General features: G+C 39.2%; 1 protein-coding gene across 5 annotated transcripts in view; it reads right to left on the bottom strand.

Moving 5' to 3' along the window:
• The window catches only part of Oxr1 (oxidation resistance 1), a 407,897-nt gene that overhangs the window by 135,346 nt on the left and 249,451 nt on the right, over window positions 1-23,100 (bottom strand). Inside the window, exon 1 of one of the 5 annotated variants that reach the window (XM_029469696.1) lies at window positions 13,046-13,289. The exons of the other annotated variants lie outside the window; for them this stretch is intronic. The gene's annotated coding sequence lies outside the window, so the exon portion shown is untranslated. Of the gene's footprint in view, window positions 1-13,045; window positions 13,290-23,100 lie in introns of those variants that run through there. 5 annotated transcript variants of the gene reach the window in all.

Here is a 23,100-nt window from a genome sequence, read left to right as displayed (position 1 = left end):
ATCTCAGCAGAAGAGGCATGACTAAGGCCACTAAGTTGTCATCTTGAGTGGAAAAAAAAACTCAAAGAGAGAGAGAGAGAGAGAGAGAGAGAGAGAGAGAGAGAGAGAGAGAGATGAATGTAATGTTTTAGTCATCCTCTTAGAGTATGATGAAGGGAAACTGTCAAGAGAGATTTTAATAGTATGCATGCAATAGAAGAACACAGGATTTAGAACATACTGTATGGCTGAGTTTAGTCTGGACAGAGAATCAACTTGTGGGTTAGTCTGTTAAAACATAACAGAGGTCATAAACTGTGCAGTGAATTATTAGAGTTACTGTGACAGACAATGGTTGGTGTCCCCAGGGTGCTCGCAGAGAAGGAAACAAACAAGACCAAAGGAGAAGCCAATGCCATGAGGAAGAATGTCACAGGATGCTGTGGGAAAAGTGACGTGGAGTCACTGATTTACAGTTAGTGTGACCTGGGAAGGCTCAGCAGAGGGAAGGCACCCAACCAGAAAGATTAAGATGGTCTTTAGAGGGTAGCTGGAGGGAGCATGGGAGTGTCTCTGCAGACTTGGAGTAGAGAAAGAGAGCTTAGCACAGAGGAAAAGGGATTAGCCTGACATGGTTTCAGTGTGGACAGTGAGGAGAACCTGATGGTGACATAGAATGCAGAACAGAGATCAAGTCAGGAGGGACCTTGTGGACCATGCAAACTAGGGAATCAGAGGGAGACCCACTGCAGATGGGGAATGAAAGCAAATATATCAGCTCATTTTTTGTAAACAATAAAGTTTTATAATACAGCTGAAAAGTATAAAAACATATTCCTTAAGATTGAACTACTGATGTTAGATTGTTTTCCTGTCTTTTCAGGTTGGAAAAACCAAATACCACAAACTGGGCAAATTATTTTAAAAAAGGAAAAAAGGAAGGAAGGAAGGAAGGAAGGAAGGAAGGAAGGAAGGAAGGAAGAAAGGAAGGAAGGAAGGAAGGAAGAAAGAAGAGAAAGAAAGAGATTTCCTTTTAATGTCTCCAAGGATGGAGGTGCAGGTTTAGTCTCTGTGTGCAGTAAGGATCTCTGTGTGCAGTAAGGATCTCTAGATCTGTTTTTCCCTAGGCATCCACGTGCTGTTCTAACCTCACGTGGTAGGAAGGATAGGGGCGTCTCTCTTGTGCCTCTAAGAAGAGTATGAGCCCCAGCATGAGTGCTTTGTCCTCTTGACCTAATTCAGTCCCAAAGGCTCTGGCTTTTCACAAAGAACCTTGGAGGTTAGGGTTACACGAGTTTCAGGGGATACATTACTCAAGTCCTAGCACTTCATTTCTTTGCTTTAAACATGTATTCTGAAGCTAGTTATGCTTGGCTTAAGCCTGAGATCATAGCATTCTAAAAGCTTAGGAAAAAGGACTGACTATGAGTGTGAGGCCAGCCTGGGCTATACAGTGAGTTGCAAGCCATTCTAGGATACAGAGGGACATACTGTGTCGTAAAAGTCAGAGAAAGAGGCGAGGAGAGAAGTATTTCGTGAGTATACATAATGTGTGTTAGTTCTTCACATACTGATTTACACTAATTTGATAAAGGAAAAGAACCACTTGTTCTAGTGAATAGAAACCTCAAGGGGAAACAAAGAACAAACAAAAACCCCTGATATTCCTCTGTAATTCATTACTTGAAAGTTCCCAAGGCCCTTTTGTTCTTCTTATTTAAACATTCAGTGTAAACACCCTGTCTTTAGCTCTGTTCGAATGTTTTATCTTTACATTTTGTAATGTTCTTTTGACATACCCGAAAAATTGTTACTTGTTATGGAGTTTAAGTCTCTCAAGGGCAGGAGGCTGCATGTTTTGTTAATTGATGGCCCTCATGTACCTGTAGGCATGGCTGGGACTATGGGGTATTCAATAAGCAGCTTAGTGAATTAAATAAACCGAAGAGTGTAAATATCTCTATTGAGCTATGCCAAAACTTACACTTTTAAAATGACATAAAGCAAGGTGAAATGATAAAGTAGAGGTCAGGGATATATCTCAGGGGTAAAGTTCTTTCTTAGAATATGTGAGGTCCTGGTTCAAGGACCAAACAAACAAACAAACATGTTCAAAAGCTACAAATCAGGAAGCAGAAACATTTATTTAGAGTGTAGTTTTTCCAAGCATAAAGTCTTGATCCAGACTCTCTTTTACATGGTTTCCTATTTACTAGTCTCCTTGGATTGGGATCTTTAACAAGCTATGGCTAGAATGGCCACATATTTCCAGAAACATTCAAGTGTTTACTGAATTCTAACTCCATCAGGTTACTGGGACCATGAATCCTGCCCTAGGAGTTTTATTTGCTGCCTTTATTGGCGATGCTTCAATCCTATCATGTGTTTACTGAATTCTAACTCCATCAGGTTACTGGGACCATGAATCCTGCCCTAGGAGTTTTATTTGCCGCCTTTATTGGCGATGCTTCAATCCTATCATGCCTGTGGGCTCCTTTACAAGCAGGGTGGACACATCCTCTCCACCAGTCCTGCATTCTTTTAGAAGTGATCATAACAACTAGACAAACGATACCTTTCTTGCTTGTTTTTCATTTCCCCTCAAATGAGTTCTGGCATTCCTGAGAAGAGATGAGGCCCCTGATGGCACAGCAAATGCAGAAATTCCTGAGGAGTTAATGAAGCAGAAAGCCTCACTGTCCATATTCCTTTTTAAGAGTCCAAACTAGTTTTTAATTTAAAAAAATGTATGTGCACATGTGAGTGTACTTATCCAGATGCACCGTGTGTGTGAGCAGCTGCCCGTGGGTACTGTGGGTACTAGAAGAGGGTATCAGATTACCTGGAACTGGAGTTGTGGACAATCAATCATGAGTCACCTGATGAGGGTGCTAAGATCCGAGGTTCTCCCACAAGGGCAGCACGTGCTTAGTCTCTAGACTACTTTTAAAGCAAGAGTAGCATTCTGGCGACCCTCGGGCCACATCTGGCTGCACAGAGGACATAAGTTTGTCTATGAGCTTCAAAATATCTTTGAACTAACTTGCTAACTTGTGAAGGACAAGAAATTTTTCGTCCAAACCGTAATGTCAACTTCCACTGAGATATTTGGTGACATGAGGCAGGCATTTCTGCAGGATATTCACTCGTAAGAGCTGTCATGAGCTGCCTGCTTGATCAAGCAGAGAAGGTCCACAGTTAATCTCAACCTAACCTTTGTCTAATATGCACGCACTTGCAAAGGGAGCATGGGGAGATGGATACCTTTGAATGGCAGACAAAGCAGCTCTCTTCATTGGTGACCTCTCCTATCAGCGTTCATAGGTCAGTTCTGAGTCTAAGCAATATTACTAGTCAGTGTTCACCAAGCCCCTGGGAACCCCAATTGCATGCTTCACACAACCATTGGCAGTCATCATTTATTATTTATGTGCCAAGCATTCATGTGATTCTAACTAGGGGTGTTCTCAAAAAAAAGAGGATTTGAGCATATTCAGAGTAAAGACAGAAAGACATATCCAAAGGTCACAGGTCTCTGGCAGGAGCACAGCTTCTCAACTGAACATTAGAGTTCTTAAAAGAACTCAGCCCAGCTAGGTGGTAATAGAGATGAGACAGTGGAAATTGTTTTTAAGGCTTTTATGGGGGTCCTCCATCACTCCTCTGTTCTCATGTGTAACAAAGAGCACAACCCCCAGTTTTCTTGGTTTCAGCCCTACCTTTACAAATTGTAAACTGAAACAGATGATGAATTAGTTTGATCAGAATCCATTTAAAAGAAGATATGAGCCAGTGGGATGGCTCAGAGGGTAAGGGCATTTGCTGGCAACCCAGGAAGCGACTCCTGTAAGTCATTCTCTGACCTCCACACACGGGTTTGGCAAGTAATAAAAACCAAAGGAAGATAAGAAGACCCTCTTATACAGAAATATTGATGCTGACATATCCATGCAAGGTTCACTTCCTTGGAGAAAAAGCAGAAATCAGCCTTCACAGCAGCCAGAGCCATATCTCCTTTAAACTGCTAGTTAGATGGGAAAAATGTTAAGACACAAACAATCTAGCAGACACCTGTGTTTTATTTCCTTTGGACATTCTGTGACCCTTCCTAGAAATATGCCATAAGAAACCAGAATAAAAGTTTCTAACCTGGCTGGCTCCAGTTGCATGTATCTTAAAACAGACATACCACCTAAAAGATGATTTACCTCTGCACACAAGCCTTTCACCAACAGAGATACAGCGGCTGTTCACTAGATCTTGGTAAGATGCTATAAACCATTAGTTTCTGTCTGCATATAGTCACAGTACCTGTCCAAAGAAACCATCTACCTTGAACTTTGGCATTACTTATACAAATACAGTTAGTTAATTAGAATCAATAAAACCAAATTGATACACAACTTACTGTCATTCTGAGCCCACCAGTCTATGATATCTTTATGTAAAGTAAACAAAAATAGATACTTCTCCTGCTGGATCCCATGCCTACCAGGGATCTCAGCTTGGAGCACAGCGTTTACGTTGGATTTTTCCCCCAAACAGCCTTGGTCCTTTGTAAAGAGTCAATGTAAATACTAATGTAAAAAGTTCTGATGTTGTAAATAATTCTCAAAAGATAGATTTAAATGGAAAGGAAGGCAATAACAGAAGAATTCTGAATAGAATCCAAGACTCAAAGGAAGAAGCAAGGCAGGTGAACACAGGCCATGTTCAGGAAATCTCACAGACATTGCTAGGATTTATGTCATATTAACTCCAAAGCAAGGAACACACTGCAAATCTTTAATTACAGCAGTCCATGAAGTGGAAGGCACTGCAGACCAAGCTGAGATGTCTGCTTTTAATTCAGTGCTCCTCGCTCAAGTGGTTTTCAGGTCTTAATATGGGGTACTCTTTTGCAAATGGACATAATCGAACCAGATTCAATGAAACCAAGTTGTTCCATAACCCACTGCCATTCTGAACCGAGTACTCTATGATACCGTTTATTCAACTTAAACAAAAGTGGACACTTATCTTGGTGGATCCAGCCTCACCAGGAACCATGTAGGGATTAGGTTGGAATCCTCCCTGCCCGCCAGCCCAATGGCCTTGATCTTGTGCCTTTGTATAAGGCTCACAAAATATACACTATTAAAATTCTAGAGGTAATTAGGGGTTTCAGGGACAGGTGAATGCAATAGGCTGGAAAGGTGTTCAGGTGAAAATCTATGGGAAACACAGTAGCTGGAGTTCTAGTGTCCATCTCAAAGATCGAAATCATGCATAGCATGGCATAAAAGGAGGAGGGGATGATAAAGTTGTAGAATCTGAGATGTTTGTCTCTGACCACATTACATGAACACAAGGCTTATTAAAAAAAACCAACAACACTGTGTTTGGGTCTCTGTTACCAACAGGTAAGCAAGTGTCTTCTTTTGATCAATATCTTACATGCAATTTCACTTAAATGAAGAAAAAAACTGTTATTATCCTTTTGTCTCTTAAATCCACACATCAAAGGAACAAGTCTGAGAACTGGCTGACCTTCGGGTTCATTTCTGATAGTCCTTACATGAAACAGAGATTTTCCTCCATCTTAAAGTGGCAAATAAAGTGATATGAGGTGGCTAAAAGATTTGATAACAAATTCCTTAATGTTTGGGCAAAGAGAATTTATTATTTATTTTTGTTATTTATGTGTATGGGGTTTTGCCTGTATGTTTATCTGTGTACAATGTGTGTGTCTGGTGCCTGCAGAGGCCAGAATAGAACCCTAGATCTCCAGGAACTTGAGTTACAGATAGGTGTGAGCTGCCAAGTGGATGCTGGGAGTCAAACCCAGGTTCTACTGAAGAGCAACCAGTGTTCTTAATTGGTGACGCATCTTTGCAGCCCCAAGTCAAATATTTCTAATTTAGAGAAAGAACCATTTCAAGGCATTTTATTGCTCGGAAGAAAGTTTGAGTATAAAGCAGTTTTCCATCTGGAAATGTGAGTTATTCTTCATAGGTCTCTAAAAAAGAGGTATCAAAAGACCCCTACTGCTAAGTACATATTATGAAGTATAGACTTTGCAAGGACCAGGCTAAAGATATGGGGTATGGTGATTTAAATAGCCACGAATGTAATAATCCACCTGCTATGGATTATTTTGAGGTACAGTGAGGTTATCCACACATGAACTGGATGGTACCACACACAATTGAGTCTGGTTATTACCATTCTATTATCAGATGGCTTTCATAGTTACTGCTTGGGTCACTCTGAGAGAGACCAGCAGACATTGATATGAAGTAGACTGCAGGCTCTGGGGAGGGCTCTCTAGGGATTAGGAAGTTATTCTTACAGTAGAGGAGGTCTTGGGGGGGTTAGATTACCAGTTACTCCAATTAGTTTCCTTTTACCAGCTCTTGGTAGATACTATATTTTTCTGAACTTATATAGTGAGTTTCTTATATCATAAATGAGGTCACTTCTCTGGTTAAAAATCCTTCAAAGGTTTTCTTCCTCTTGCTATTTGTAATGAAATCCAAGCCCCCTTTTCAGATTTCAGCCATCCTGCCTGCTGCTGCCTCTTCTTTTTAGGGGGCAGAAGATGAGACAAGGTCTCTTGTATCCCAAATGATCTCAAAGATACTGCTTTAGCTCATGACCTTTTACTCTCAATCCTCCCATGTCTTCCTCCCAAATTCTGGGATTTTGGGTGCGTACCACCATCCCTGGCTTCCCGGGCTTGTTTCTCGACTAACTCAAGAAGGACTCTTTATTTTCCTGTCTTTCATATGCCAAACTCACCTTTGGGAGGGGGCTTCATTCCTGCTGTTTTCTGACATTCAAATGCAGGTCAGATTTTCTCCATTTCCGTCCTAGTTCTTAGCTTTCCTAGTCTTGGCTCCCCCTCCCTCCTTACTGAGTCCACGCCACCTCCTTGAAAACTTTAGTTTTAGGCACTCACCGTGTCCATGCATATGGACTGCCGCTATGTTTCATGCACATGCCATCATCTTATTTACACATTGAAGCTCTTTCCTTTTTACTGGTTAATTATTCATACATGCATATACACTCTGTTAGTAGAAGTCCTGATCTTTCATTTCTGCATGGTAATGGGGATTCAATAAACACTTAGTAGGGACAGGGTAAGAAGATAAGCTAAGATGAAGTGATTTTCAATATTCTAATGCTAAATCTCCCTCACCCACCCACAGCAGTATGTTCAGTTTCAGGGATGAAGGTTCCCCCTCCACTGGTGGGACTCTGACTAAATTGTGGACATGGGAAGAAAAACTGTGTCTCCAGCAGCAGATGGCAGCACTGCCTTGGAACAAAGGCATCTATGATTCTAAGGACCTCTGTCCCCTTGCTTCCCACTAAATGAGTACCATCGCACTTACTGTAAAATGAGTAAAACGTGCATTTACTTTTTGTGAACTAAGAAAAGAGCTGATGCCTTAAAAGAGGTGTTAAGCTATCCTTTCTCTCTGGATAAACGGAAGCTTTTAGTTCAGCGATCCAGGAAAACCCAGGCTTGACTGCTGCCTTTATTCACGTGGGAAGCAGTTAGTTACAGGCCCTGGAAGAGCTGGACTAGGGATGTAGCTACAGTTCTTGTTTTCAGCTTTGTCCGGTTTTCCAGAAGTGGGGAATAACAGTAAACGACTAGACAATTACACTGTGTAACTCACAAAAAATTCTGAGTTAATATCGAACAATGAAACTAACTAATCTGAATTTAAGGAGTCTGCCTAGACTCAGGCAGAGACAACACAGAGCTCTTAGTGGGAGCTTTACCCCACTGTGTGACATTACAAGAAGCTGCTTGCTTTGAAAGGAAATGAGGGACGGCAATTAATGTGTAACTTCAATGTCCCACTCTCACCAATAGACAGGTCATCCAGACAAAAATTAAACAGAGAAATCCTGGAGTTAAATACCATCATCAAATCAAATGGAGCTAACAGACATCTAGAGATTTTTCCATTTAAACACAAATTAACATAGTTTCTTCTAGACAGCTCATGGAAGTTTCTCTGAAATTGACCACAAAGCAGTCGGACCCAAAGCAAGTCTCAACAGATACAAAAACATTGAAAAAGCACCCTGCATGCTACCTGACCACCATGAATTAAAGCCAAATACCACCAACAACAGAAGTTTATAAACTGGTGGAAAGTGAACAACTCACTACTGAGAGAAAAATGGGCCATGACAGAAATTCACAAGAAAATTAGAAACTTTATAGAACTGAATGAAATTATAAACATGTGCTGGCTAGTCTTAGGTGAACTTGATACAAATAAGGTTTACTGGAAAGGAGGGAACCTTAATTGAGAAAATGCCTCCATAACATCCACCCATAAAGCATTCTCTTATTTAGTAATTGATGTGGGGAGGGCCTATCTCTTCACAGTTGAGGCCAGTCCTGGGCTGGTGGTCCAGAGTTCTGTGAGAAAGCAGGCCAAGCATGCCAGGAAGAACAAGTCAGTAAGCAGCACCTTCCTCACATGGCCACTGCATCAGCTCCTGATTCCAGGTCCCTGGCCTGTTACAGCTCCTGTCCTGACTTCCTTTGATGATGAACAGCAATATGGATGTATAAGCCAAATTCCTCCACAACCTGTCTTTTGTTTATGGTACTTTGTTGCAGCAACAGAAACCCTAACTAAGACAACACCCAAGGAAGGCAGTTCTAAAAAGCAAGTTCATAGTACTAAATAGTATCAAATAATTGGGCAGGTTTAATATTAGTAACTCATTGGCACACCTGAAAGCTCTAGATCAAAAAGAAATAACATCCAAAAAGTGTATATGACAAGAAATCATCAAACTCAGGGCAGAAATCAATGAAATTGAAACACATGCACACACGCACACACACAGGCACATGTGCACATGCGGGTGTGTACATACACAAAATGGAGAATCAATAAGAGAAAGAGTTGGTTCTTTGAGAAAATCAATGAGACTAACCAACCATTAACTAATTTATCTAAAAGACAGAGAGAAGGGATCTAAATTAATAAAGTTATAAGTAAAAGAGAGACATCACAAGAGACAGTCAAGGTACTAGAAGAGTCCATGGATGAACTCCTTCAGATCTTCCCCTGGAGCCCTTGTTCATTAGATTCCTTATGTTTTTCTCTCCTGTTTTACCATATTGGTGGGACACCAAAGAAATCATATACTGGAGAGAATATGTTTAAATGTCCATATATGAAACTGGTTAGATACTTCTTGACATTTGATTTATAGTGTTAGTAGAAGCTTGCTAAGGATAATTTACCATTTAAATTCAAAGATGTGCTATAATCTTTCCAAGCTTCTAGCACTGCTTTAAAATTATTTATTATTGCAATTGCTGATACATTAAAATATATCTGTATCAAAGCAGAGGATCTGGACTTTAGCACAAATATTCAGATGCCTCATTATAATGTGTGTAGGTGAGTCTGCTCTGGTCATTGTCCTGATGCTGGGTTATTAAAATATGGAAATACAGTGTCCTTCAGTTCCACACAGCTTTTCTTGTTTTATTTCTTTGATGGTTCAGCTTTCTCTTTTCTGGTATTTCTTTATGAAGCTTTTCATTGAGTGATGGAATTTCCTGACTGGTCCTCTCATCTCATATTCCTCTCTCTCATTATCAGAACCTCTATTCTTTTGTCCTATCTTCAAAAGACATTCCATAAAAATCCAACCAGTGTTTTCTGTGTTCTGAATTTCTATAATTACAGCTTTAGTTTCTTTAGTTTTTAGTTTTTCTGCTTGATATTTGAACACACCTTTCTGCCTTACCTTACTTACTCCTGTTTCATGCCTACAATATATTTTATTATTTTGAGGCAGGTAAGGATGCTTTTTTAAAAAATAGATTTTCTTGCCTTTTGCATATATTCTGTTATTTCAAGTTTTTTCTTCTTCTCCTTCTTTTTTAATGTTCTTATTTTGGTCGCGTTCTCATACCAGATGCCTTCTTTTCCAAGTGCCTTTGCTGTTCAAAAGGAGACCACATTTGTATCATCATATGGACCATATTCATGTATATGGCAAGTATAAAGGTGTCTCCAGAACACCCAAGTTTGAGATGATGGTAACCTCTGCACTGGGATGTGGGAAAGCACAGAGAGCAGGAAGATTACCCGGGAGAGGTACCAGGGCCCTTCAACTATTTTTGCAAAGCTCATGCTTTGAACCTGGTTTATGTATGCTCATTGTTATTATTCTTGATATACTTGTACATCATTTAACTAGTCCATTACAAATAAACCAAAGAAAAGAGTAAGCCAATAACAAGGAATATTGAGAGCAATGCTCATTGCTTGTTGACTATAGTATTTAGCTGTGAGCTTTCTGGTGAGTCGCTGCCTAAGGATTTGTAAATAAAAATCTGTAACTTTAGGTCTTTTGTAAGAAAGATTTTGAAATCCCACCATTATTCATAAAAGTATCGAACTTGGTTTTTACTTCTTCACTGTGAATCTTATCTTTCTTGGTTTCTCCATCAGTTTTAAATTTCTTAAGTTTGCTGTTCAACTTCATTATTTTGTATATAGAGGTCCACTTATATGGTTAACGTTTTGGGCTCTGTCTCCTATGTTGACAAAATCATTTCACTGTCAAATATAAAGAAGAGAGAGACCCTACAGATCTTGCCAGTGCATTTGATCTGCCTGCTTTTCTTGGAAATCTTTCGAGTCCTGATTTCAAGATTCTTGAAACATTTAGGAGAACCTAATGTGTGTACTTCGTACACTTGATCAATTAGGTCTATACGCTAAGTGCTTGGTGGATGGCTTTGTCCATACTGTGTTTACTCAATCTGACGTTTAAAGTGCTTACTTTTTAAATTGCTTACATCTCAGGAGAAGATTGCACTTTTAATTATATTTATGTTTATAGAAATTATATATTTCAACACAATTAGTTTGAAGTTGTCCTGTTTTGGGAAAAGACACACCCCTCCAAATAAAAAGCTAATTAATAGTTGTTGAAACACAGCCCAAGAATGGAATTGTGTGAGGTTTCTGAGTGCTTGTGAGAAAACTCCAAGAAAACAAGACCAGAATTCAGTTTCTTCAAAACATAGTATTGTTCTTGGAATGTGTTTCCCATGCTCCTCCCAGATATCCATATCATAAATGTGATGGTAAAAGACATCACAAAGTCTGATGTCTATAGCATACCCTTCAAGTATTCCAAATCACTAACTACAAAGATGCTCGTAGAGAATTTCTTTGGAGAAAGTAGTCAGTGCTTTTATACATTTTCCTTCTCCCCCACTCCCTATATGGTTTCAGGCTAAATGAAGGATTGTCATTAAAGGGAGTGACTCTTCTTCAGGGGAAGTAAGCAGAAGACTGGCCCACCAGCTGGTGAAGGCTATAGGCTGTACTCTGTGGTGCATTTCCACATGGCAGTTGTGATATAGTGTTCTGGAATTCAGATGCATGCTAGGTGACTACCAGGAAACTAGTTCAGGCTGGTCCTGAGATTGTTTTAATAGGGATATCATAATGAGAGTTTCAGGTGGTTGTAAGTCACCCTGTGGGTTCTGGAAACCAAATGGGCGTTCTCTTAACCAATGAGCCATGTCTCCAGTCTTGTGTTACTGTGTTTTGAATACTGGAAATAGAACACTGCTGTGAATCTCAGATTTGCTATGCTCTGTATTAACTGGGGTATTTTCCTCTAAGTTTATTATTAACTATCACTCATAAACTCCACAGAATTTACCTCTAACACTATCAAAGTCTGGGTTAAAATGTTCTAAAATGGAGACTGTTGAAAGGTGCTTTGCTCTGAACCTTATGACCTGAGTTCAACCTCCAGGTGGGAGAAGAGAACTGAGTCCATAAAGTTGTTCTTTGCCCGATACTCATGCATTCACACAGTTACAAGTTCACATACAGAGAAACACAAGAAAAGATTGGGGGGTGGGGGGAGCGAACTTTAAAATGTCTTCTCTTCTTTTGTGCTCTCCATTGCTGAATAACACCACCAAGAAGAAACGTGGTCAGTTGGACAATGGTAGAGACCTATCTGTCCTACTTAGCATTCTTGCTCAGCAGAGCACTGTTAGAACTTCTTATGAGAGGAATCCTTATCGTCAGGTTTGCTATTTTCGACTGCTATATAAAACAAGCGCAGTATTTATAACATTATTAACTAGGACTTACTCAAATAACTAGGGCCCATTTACTCAAATAGGCTTTATTTGCTTTCTCTTCAAGTGAGCTAGCTCTACATGTGATCATTGCTGATCGCTCTATATATGTAGGACTATTAAAAAAACAAAACAAAACAAAACTATGGGCTTTGTCTTTCTTGCTTGACCTTTCCATGCCAGTGCTGCTTGTAGCTGAAGAAGACTTTGAACTTTGATTGTCTTGCCTCCACCTTCCAAGTGTAGGAATTACAGGCATGAGCCACCAGGTCCCATTTACATGGAGCTACAGATCCAACTCAGGGCTTCAGGCATATAAGGCAAACACTCTACCAATGAACTATACCATCAACCCAAATCAGTTTATCTTGCCATATTGTTTTTAAATTACCTGATAGCTTTAGAAAATTTCAGTCATTAGCTATAGAGTGCTAAAACTTAATGATTCGTTACTACAATCAGTTCTTAATAGAATCTCAGTGTGCACCAAGTAAATAAGGATGATAGTAAGCACACTACAATTTTAAATCATTTATTTGCATATTTAGAATGGAAAAGGCATTTGATTCTTTAAGTTTGTACTCATGAAATGGAAGGCAGAAATAAAAACAAATAATATGAATATAAATCGGATAAATGGTTCAAAGATTTTAAAAAATTCATATCACAGAATCAAAATATTATATAATACTGAAAGGAAAGTTATTTTTCATTAGAGGTAAGCAATTTTTGAAGAAATGCAATATACACACACACACAAATATCCAATTTTATTGTCTGTATAATATCTTACTATTTGATTGTCTTGAATCTAATGGCTATGCTTTGGTATGGTATTAAGTCTCACATTCTCTAACGAATGATTCAGTCAAATGAAAAGATTTGTAAAAATAGAAAAACATGATTTTTGAAACTCACTTTACAGGTTCATGGCTGTTGGCCGTGTTTTCTTGGAGCTGACCCCTCTTTGGCTGTAGCTCCTTGCATTGCCTTTTACATGTTCTTGCTATTGCAATGAGTTCATTCCCATCCTGAAATCTACAGCTCCGTATCCAGGGAGGCCTTGAAATGCCTGGTTTTTCCTCCATCTTCAGCAGATGGTTGGAGTAAGAAGTCGGTCCTTCCCACTGTCTCCCTCTGCCAAGCATTAAGAAGCTTTTGATTCTGAGTAAGAGGCTGGAGGCTGAAAGCCCAAGGAAACAGTATCTGCTTTAGGTTCAGAAGGACAAGTTATTCATTTACTTAAGGAATGTCTCAGGGTAATATTTAGCTTCTACAGCTAAACATGTTTATGGGGATGCAGTCCTGTGCTTGTCTGGCATCCATCATTCCTTATGAAATCCTAGCTTAAGTCGTACTATGTTTTCTGACATAAAAATACATTGTTATATCAAAATGGAGTGAAAAAGGTGTAATATTTCACAGATAATCATAAGTGCCCTTCAAGGTGTGGAGTCACTGAAAGCTGTCAGCAAAAATATAAAATGTGTCAGGAGGAAATGTGATGGGGAACGTTATGGGATTTCCCCAAGAGATAAACTTTGAGCTGCTATAGAATCCGTCTATTCCAGCAATGGGAGTATATTCAGGATACTTGAGAGCAGGACCTTAAGGAGCCTCCTCAGAGCTACATGGGGAACAACACCATCTAGTGTGGCCCAAAAGGGAATCTACCCAAGCATTCATAATGAACAGATGGACAAATACTTCGTAAGACAGAGACAGGGAACTAGGGCATATTACTAGCCTTAATCAGGAAGGAAGTCTTAATACATGCTAAAGCATGCATAGACTTTAAGAATATTGTTGTAAGTCACTCAACCTTCCGAATATGTGAGGGTCATGACCTGCAGTTTGAGAACTGGTGAAAATGGTAAGAACAGAAGGAAAAAACTGTAGAATCCTACTTTTATGAAGTATATAAAGTACTGAAATTCACAGAAATAAAAGCAGACTAGGGGCTACCAGTGCCAGAGAACAGGAAAAAAAATCAAAACAGGTGATTTAATAGGAATGCAGTTTCAGGGTTGCAAAATGAAAATTCTGGACACCTGTTTCATAACCGTGAGAATATATTTAACTGTAGACTTAAAATGGTTAAGATAATGAGGAACAAAGGATGATTTTAAAGAATATATATTTAAACAGTTTATTTAAAATATTTAAAATACAAATAGAATTTTATTATCGTCTATTTTATTTATTTAAAGTATTGTTTGGTAAACCAAGAGGCACAGGCTCATTCCTATATCATGATTAAAGTCTGTATGCTGTTATCTAATAGTGGAGGCCAATTTGGAATGTCTGTGAGCCCAGGATGGTGACAGCATCAGGGTGGCTGCTCTGAGACCAATGACAATGTCCTGAACTTTTCTGGGGCTTGTGACTGTCCCACACATCACTGAACTGTAAGGCTGATCAGACTATGCAGGATCAATTATATAAAATAAAGCAGATATAGTAGTATTAGGATTTAGACTGTGGGATTAGAGCATGGCCTGTCTGACTTTAAACCCTAGTGTTCCCTTTCTGCTCTGAAGAGTGTGACACTGGGCGAGTGTGTGAACCATTCAGAATCTTAACTGTCTCTCTTTCTTCTTGTAGAGAATGAATAACTACCTATGGGTAGGCTCAGGAACAGTGTGTCAAGGAGCCATGTAGTGTTTACCACAGTCTCTGGCATAGGCAAACACTGCCTCTTTGTTATCAATAACAATAACTTATTTTTCAAAAGAAACGATTGAGGCTAAGAGCTTTCTGACTGGGAAAACAAAATGATCCTGTTTCTGTACAGTTTCCAAAGTCAGGTTTTTATAACTATTGCCATTGTGTAGATTATTTGAGTCCTTCAAATATTTTATTTTTACAGCTGCTCTCTCTAAATCCCATGACACCCTGAGAAGTAGCCAAAGCCTTGTGTCTTTGTGTGATGGAAAGAACTGGAGATCCTGAACAAAGGCATGGAGGGACCCAAAGCTGTTATTAAGGCTTTGTTATGTGGTACTGGGAACACGGTGGAAGCCTTCCATCTTTAGGTCAGTATCTTCTTATGGAGAATTAGATTACTATTTATTAATGGCGGTTCCCTCACATTTCTGATGCACATTTTCAAAGTGCAGAACAAGTAAAATTGTATATTTCAGCAACTTGACAATGGTCACACCACTTATATCTCTGGTAACTTCTATTTTTGGTTCCTACCTTCTTTGGGTCTCTCAAACAGAACCTAAGATTCTGAGATATTTTGTTAATGTCAGTTCCCCTCCCCCATTTTTCTGCTTAAATGAATAGATTAAACAAAAATGGAGCAGCAATAGTTGTATAAGGGAAGTGAGGTTTACTCCACACTGTGTTATCTGGTAGAGAAGCCAGAAAGTGGTCCTTCAGATAGGCTATTCAGTGGTAGGAATCAAGCTGAATCTTCTAATGCTATCATCAAGGATTAATTAAAAAAATAGCAGCAAATAGTTAACTATTTTTATGTAGTAGATATTTTCTAAGAAACGGGCATAAATTGTTTAGCACGATAGAATATTCTGGAGGCCTGTATGTTCTCTTCATATTGAGGTGAGTAAGGACAAGCAGGGAGGGAAAGGAAGTTGCTGAGGAGCACAGAGCTAGTTTAGTAAGCAAAGAAGTTCAGGTCATCTGGGTCCAGAAACAGCACATTTAGGCAGGAGGCTTTCCAATGTCCTCCTGATGACAAGGCACGCAGAGATGGGACTTTCTCCTCCCACTGTGCCCAGATGTTCCAGCCAGGCTACTTAGTCAGAGTCAAGCTCTTAGGCAGGCCTGGGAGGCAACAGGCCAGGCCTAGCCCAGGGCCTCAAGTAAGAAGAAAGGACAGAGGGGAGACAGGGATGTTTGAATAAATCAAACAAGGAGCCCCATCTCAGGGAACAGCAATGAGAAGAATTAACACAGAAGCAGTGACTTTCATGTGGTCAATGATAGCCAAGTACAGCCATAGATAAGATGTTACAACAAAAATACCACAGTAGACCAGCTATGTGGCCTGGGGAAAGCCCCACAGTAGGCCAGCAATGTGGCCTTCGGAAGCCAGAGTCAGTTTAAAGACTCTACAATCCAAATCGACATGGCTCCAGACAGGCAAAGTAGAGTTTCTGGGTCTGCTTCTGGATGTTTGGTGTAATTTCATTTTAAGGAAAAATAATTATGGTTATCTAGGTGGTATCTAGGCAAAGCTGCCACGGCAATCACTGTAGTACCGGCAGCATCTGGATGTTGGCAGGAGCACTGTGCAGGTTAACAGGAGTAGTGGGAAGAGCCACAAGCAGCCACACAGCACCACTGGTTAATGTAGCCAGGCAGGTTGGGTACTTGGCGAACACATAGGTTTAGTACTCAAAGAGTCCAGGACTTGGGTGAAGGAGGACAGTGAATCATTCTATCTTACAAATTAAGCATCATTCTATTTCTACAGCTACAATAAAGATGTGGTGTTTCCCTTTTGTAGCTCTGCACATTTTCATGATTACACACATCAACATAATGTGCCTAAAACCTATACTGGGTTGTTACAAAAAGTTACAACGACTCATGTCCCTTACCCATCTATTCTCTAGATGAATCCACTCTTTTAGAAAACAGGCAAAGTCCAGCTAGCTCCTATCAGAGAGAGCTTCAGCATGCATGCCCAGGGCAACGCATGCACGAGGGCATAGTAATGCACTGCAGCAAAAGCGCTCAATGAGTCTCTGCATTTATGTTTTAGGAACTTGTGGTGGACCAGTCAGTGCCACGTCACAGACTAGAATGAAGGATTATTTAGGTGTACGCTGATAGCCCTGGTGATCACAAAGGCGGGAAGTCCTGCAGGAAAAAGGAGCTAAATGAGAGCAGGGAGTCGAGAGAAGTGCTTGGAATTAAGAAAGCAGGTTTAGAGAACGCAGCGAAAATACAGGACACACGGTTACAAAACAATATATATGAACAGGGTCATACCTAACGATCATCTATTGTTAAATCTGAACTGTAATTGATCTGGTTATTCTGGGCTTTTATTTAGTAAATGCTCTTATGTCCGCAGGGCCGTAACGGGACCTGCCAGTTGATGAGCTGGCTAGATTCAGCAGTTGTCTCCGGAATTAGTCTTGGTTGCCAGTGCGTGGAGGTTAGCTAGAAAAATACAGGAAACATAAATAGAAATAAAGAAGACACATCTGTGTGTCAGCCCTGGGTTTCGCTCGGGCGCCCCCTGTAGGAAGCAGAAACTCGGTGGTGAGGGAACCATCTCACAAAACCAAGGATCCTTTCAGTTGTGAAATAGTAATTTAAACACTAGCATGTGTACCACCACGGTCAATCCAAGTTATTTAATACAAAAATAAAGCTAGACACATGTATGAAAACTATTTATTGAACTCCATTATTTTCTGTGCTAGCTGAAAAAAAAAGATTAAAGGAAATTAAATACTCTCTGGAAAATCTGCTGATTTTAAGTTTTACTAAGGGATGTAACTTATACAAATAACAGTTTTCTAAAAGAAAGCACTGTAAGTTTTTCCACATAAAGACATTAGAAAGTCACTCTTCCAAATACATCGAAAAAAGTTTGAGTACAAAAATAGGTTATCTACTCCTCTTACATACAACATGAGCACATAGCCAAAAATGGAGGCCCTTCATGGCCAAAATTTCTAAAGATATTATATTGGCCTGAAATGTAAGGGTTTTATTTTATTTAAGTTTTGGCTATTATTGTTTTTTCTTTGAGATAGAACCTGACCTTGCTGCCCAGGCCTCCTAAGTAGCTGAATCATAGGAGAGTGTCGCCAAGTCTGGCCAGAATGATAATTTTATTTGTAAAGTATTTTTAGTGTTATCTATATGGCAAAAACACTCTTTCTGAATATGTAACTTATGATGTAGGAAATTAAATTTTTGCTTTTGAAATGTCATTGTAGTTGATCAATCACCATCATCAGTATTTCACAGAACAAATAACTTTTAAGACAACCAGAAGGCAGTCCCAAAGGACTACTGCTTAGATCACTTAAATTGCCATTTTTAATATCACCACTAATTACACATTTTGTATCTCTACTGCTTTCCATTTTATGTTATTTATTCTGGATTAATTTTGCAATCTGTATAAAAAATTTAAAAATTATATCTTTCCAAGAATATTTACATGAAGTGTGTGATGCCAAGTTGGACATTTTCTTGATTAATTTGGCTAGCATCTTTAGCCATTTAATTTTATGTTTTTAGTACACACTGGGATAATGGTCTAAATTTTTTTAAAACTTCCAGATTATTGCTTACAAATAATGTAATTTAATTATTTTAGCCAGAGTAGTACATTATATATTATAACCAAATTTAGTTACTAAAAATGAGGAAGAAAAATATTATCACCCCAAGACAAATAATATTTAATGATCAATGAAGCTACTTACAGTGAGTATTTTCAATATCATGTTTGTCATAAAATTTTACTCATAAGTATACAGCTATCATTTTACATGATATTAAAACTCCTTGTAAGATAATATATATTTCCTAATGTTTTTTGATAACTGAGCCATAATTATACTATTACAATAAAACATAATTCTGAAAATATAATTTCACACTTTTGTTCATAAACATCTCCATCTGTCCTTTGTTAATTTCTTATCATAATTTATTTTTAAGGAATCTGCTGCCCTCTTCTAATTTGTGATTTCTATTCTGCCTTGGTTTTGAAAACTATATAATCTAATGTGTTGAGATCTTATCTAAATTCAGTTAGTGTGCTCTGAAATGAAAAGCTAATGTCTACAACTACATTGCCTTTGGCATATAAGTGATACATCATTCAGTTAAGTAAATCAATGCATATTCTCTCTCTCTCTCTCTCTCTCTCTCTCTCTCTCTCTCTCTCTCTCTCTCTCTCTCTCTCACACACACACACACACACACACTGGCCAGTGAGATAGCTTAGTGGGTAGGGTAAAAGCACTTGCTACCAAGCCTGAGAATCTGAGTTCAACTGTTGGTGCCCTCATGGCAAGAGAAGGGCACAGACTCCTACAAATTATCCTCTGACCTCACCACACACAGACAACAAAATAAACAAATGTGAAAACATTATACGTGTATATATGACAACCATTTTTATATTCTCTTAAATATTTATCATCCAATGAAAAGACTAAAGAAGCAAAATATGTCTGCCAAGTGTCGGTATCTGACTAGTGTTTCTGCATTACCTCAGCAGAAGCATTACTGGGCTGGGGTATCTGCTGTAATCTGCAGAGCACACAGCATCTAATAATTCTTTCTTATATTCACTTCTGAAAATATGAGACAGATTCAAGCTTCCTTTTTCCTAAAAATATATCTTAAAGAACTGAAGTGTTTGTGTGTGTGTGTGTGTGTTTTCATGAGATGGACATTTTGAATTGTTAGTTTGGGTAAAGGAGAGTTCCCTTTCTAATTCAGACAGGGCTTGTTAGAGCATAAAAGACCTTAAGAGAACAGAAGAGTGGAGGAAGAGAGAGCTCTTGCTTGACTGCTTTGAACAAATTGGGTCACCACCTTCTTAGCCATATACACCTGGATCAAAATGTCTGCTTTTCTTGGCTCCCAAGTCTGATGGTAAGATTTGTGAATTAGAATTGACATCATCTGTTTTCTCAGGCTCTTCCCTCCACTGTAAGCATCAGTTTTACAAGCATCATTTGCCCCATTTTGTGCACAATCACAGAGAAAGAATGCAGGATGACTACACCTTCTTGTATACACCCCCCCATACCTGTTCAGCACCATCCATGAGGCACAAACTGATGAGTACTCTGCTTAACAACAAAACGGTAGCATTCTATAAATTTATCAAAGCATATTGGGACCATGCATGTGAATAGGTGCCAAAAGCATTATCAGAAAATCTGGGGCCTAGAAATCATCCAACATGCCATACTATGAAAAGATGCAAGAATGTCCTTTCTGGACCACTTAGGGAAGGGGACAACTAACTCTTCAATAGTGATGACCTCCACTAACCTGTCATATGATCACCAGTGTGTACAACAAGAGACCTATAGACAGAGAACTCTCAACTGATTCAGGAGCTCAGCTATGTCCCCACTGTGCCATGGCCTACTCAAATTACAGTTCCTCTGTCAACACCTAAGCTTTTCTGGACCCAGTCCTATGCCTCATCTCTAAGGCTTCCATCTTTTCTTTGTAGATTGACTCAGCTCAAACCTGTGAACCTGAAGATCCTGTAGGCTGGCTCTATGGCTAGGTGGATTTTCCAGACACAATCCAATAGGATTAATTTATAATGCCCCTGTGGTCACCTCCCTCACCTACACTACCCATGGAGAATCTCTTTGTATCTCTCTCAGCCTTCTGCCTTGTCTCTAGTAGGTCCTGTTTGGCCACCTTGAACTTCCCTGTGGTCTCCTTACTGGTTTTTTTGTTTGTTTGTTTTTGGTTTTTGGGTTTTTTTTGTCTCTTTATTTGGTCGGTTTTGTTGTTTTTCTTTCTTAAATCTATGTGTGTGTGTGTAAAATTATAAGTAATAATTACTAGGCACTATGTCATGTGTGATTTAAGAGTTGACCATAGTACTTAAGATCAACATAAGAAAATAACTTGTGCTTGCGAATGGGCAGCTAGCAAGGGAAATTGGGACTATTTAGAAAATTTTAGCCAATGAAACCAACTCAGCTTATGAATTTACTGCTATCCAATAAATTCTGACACCGGAAATTTGTAAGTATTTTGATCTATGCTTCTGACAGGTATGCTCTTAACACAGGAAGGAGCCATTTCAGAAATGAGTAGAGGCTCGAAACTGGAAGAATTTTGAGATCTCTATCAGAAATTATAACAGAAGGACCATTTTGGTGATTCCTCAGATGAAAAATGGTACTTTATTGGAAACAAGAGGAAAAGGCAGTCTTTGTTACAAAGCAGCAAAAATCAGACTGATTTACATACTAATGATTTGTGCATGGTAGAATTGGCAAGCAATCGAACAATACTTAGCAGAAGTGATTTCAAAGCAGTGAAGGTGTGCTTTGGAATCTTATTACTGATTATAGTCAATGGTGCGGCGAGAGAATTATTTTTAGAGAAATATTAGGAAAAAATAATCACTAACCTAGAGGTCTGGAAACTGAGAAATTCACAAAGACTCAATCTAAAAGCAATATTAAGTGAGTAGCCTAACAAGCCCTTGATAAGGACATTAGGGTTAAAAATATAGTTCTAATCACCTGTCCCAGCAGAAGCCAAGAATAGAGATAAGAATGAGCCAACAACTATCCTGCTGGTTTGCAATAAAGGGATGAAGAAGACTAGGTGAAAGAGAGATAAGCCATTATAATTGTATTCCAGAGAACAGGTTATTAGAGCTATTTGGCCACAACTTGCAGTAAGTATTCTTTATAAATGAAGAGAGTTGCCTAGGAAATTATTAAAAAGTCATCAGGGCTGCACAAAAGGCTAACCAAACAGTCTGTTTGCTATTCTTTTCAGAGGAATCCAGCATAGAGAGACACAGGGGTGCAAGCAGGCAGAGCTGTTGGGATAGCATTGCATCTCTCAGGGTCTATAGGTCAAATCATCAACCCCAAGGCTTCTTCTAGTGTTTCAAGGTCAAATGTCATCTGCCCTACTAAGCTGGACCTGCTTGGGATTTGATCCTCCCTCTTTCATATCCTTCCCTTCTCATAAGATGTCAAAATATCCTAGCCCAGCGAATCATTATCTTTTGGTAGCATAAACATGTTTGTCTGCACGGGCTTAGGGTATAGAGAGCACCTTTATTCTTAGTGCAAAGTGCTTAGTCAGATATTATTGAGGATGGATCATCTCTTCATAATTGGCACACTGAAAAACCATGAAGAGAAACAACAGGATGTTATTTAAAATATATTTTTAAAAATATACACACAAACATGCACACATACTATGCATATATTGTGTGTATGAGTGTGTGTGTGTGTGTGTGTGTGTGTGTGTGTGTGTGTGTGCAATGCGCGAGTGTTTGGGTGTGACTGTAGTGCATCTATCGGTCAGAAGAGAGCATCATGAAGCTGGAGCTACAGGCAATTGTGACCTGCCTGAAGAGGTTGCTGGGAACAAACTCTGGTCATTTGCAATAGCAATAAAAGTTCTAAACCACCAAGACACTGTCTCCAGCCTTGAGACAATGTATTTATGTCACCCACACCTGTTCTAGATAATATTTTAAAAAGAATTTGGACATTAGACTTGAAAACTGATTAGGGATGGCTTGTTACTACTGGGATTAAGCAGACATATGTTATAAGTGGGGAGAGAAAAAATGGTGCGAACTCAATACATTCTCTCAAATCCCGGGTACCACCCTGGATACCTGGAATGATGCTGGGGTACAATTAGATTTAGATGAGGTCATAAGGGTGAAGTTCTTAGGAAGGTTATTTATGCACAAAAGAGATGAGATCTTAGTCTCTCTCTCTTTCTCTCTCTCTCTCTCCTTCCTTTCCTTCATTCCTCCTCCCATTCTTTCTCTCGAGAGAACACAGTGAGAAGGTAGCTGTCTAGGAGCTAAAAGAAAAAGTCCTGTACAGAACTTGGTCATACATTTTAGGGCTTAAACATCCTTGTCTGAGGTGATGAAAAAAGTCCTCTCATGTTTCTCTCTTAGTGCTACTGGATAATATGCTGTTGGATAATCTACCTCTTAAGTCACCTGATATATGTTCCTCTTATCCTTGGCAACAGCATCCCAATTCCTTAATAATTCTACCCCCTTCTAACTACATTTTTCAAGAATGGTTGCCAGGTGAAGTGAATTAATTCCCATGGGCAGCCCCTCCCCCTTTTCTGAGGAGAAAAAGAGGACTGGAGGATGGAGGTAGAGAGGGAGGGACTGGAAGGAGAAGAGGGAGGAGAGCCTGTGGATGTAAAATAAGTAAAGAAATTAACTGATTTTAAAAAGTAAACACACACACACACACACACACACA

Source organism: Mus caroli, chromosome 15, assembly GCF_900094665.2.
Source record: "Mus caroli chromosome 15, CAROLI_EIJ_v1.1, whole genome shotgun sequence".
NCBI lineage: Eukaryota > Metazoa > Chordata > Mammalia > Rodentia > Muridae > Mus > Mus caroli.
Note: the sequence above shows the minus strand (reverse complement) of the source record. Positions and strands in the feature narration are given on the sequence as shown.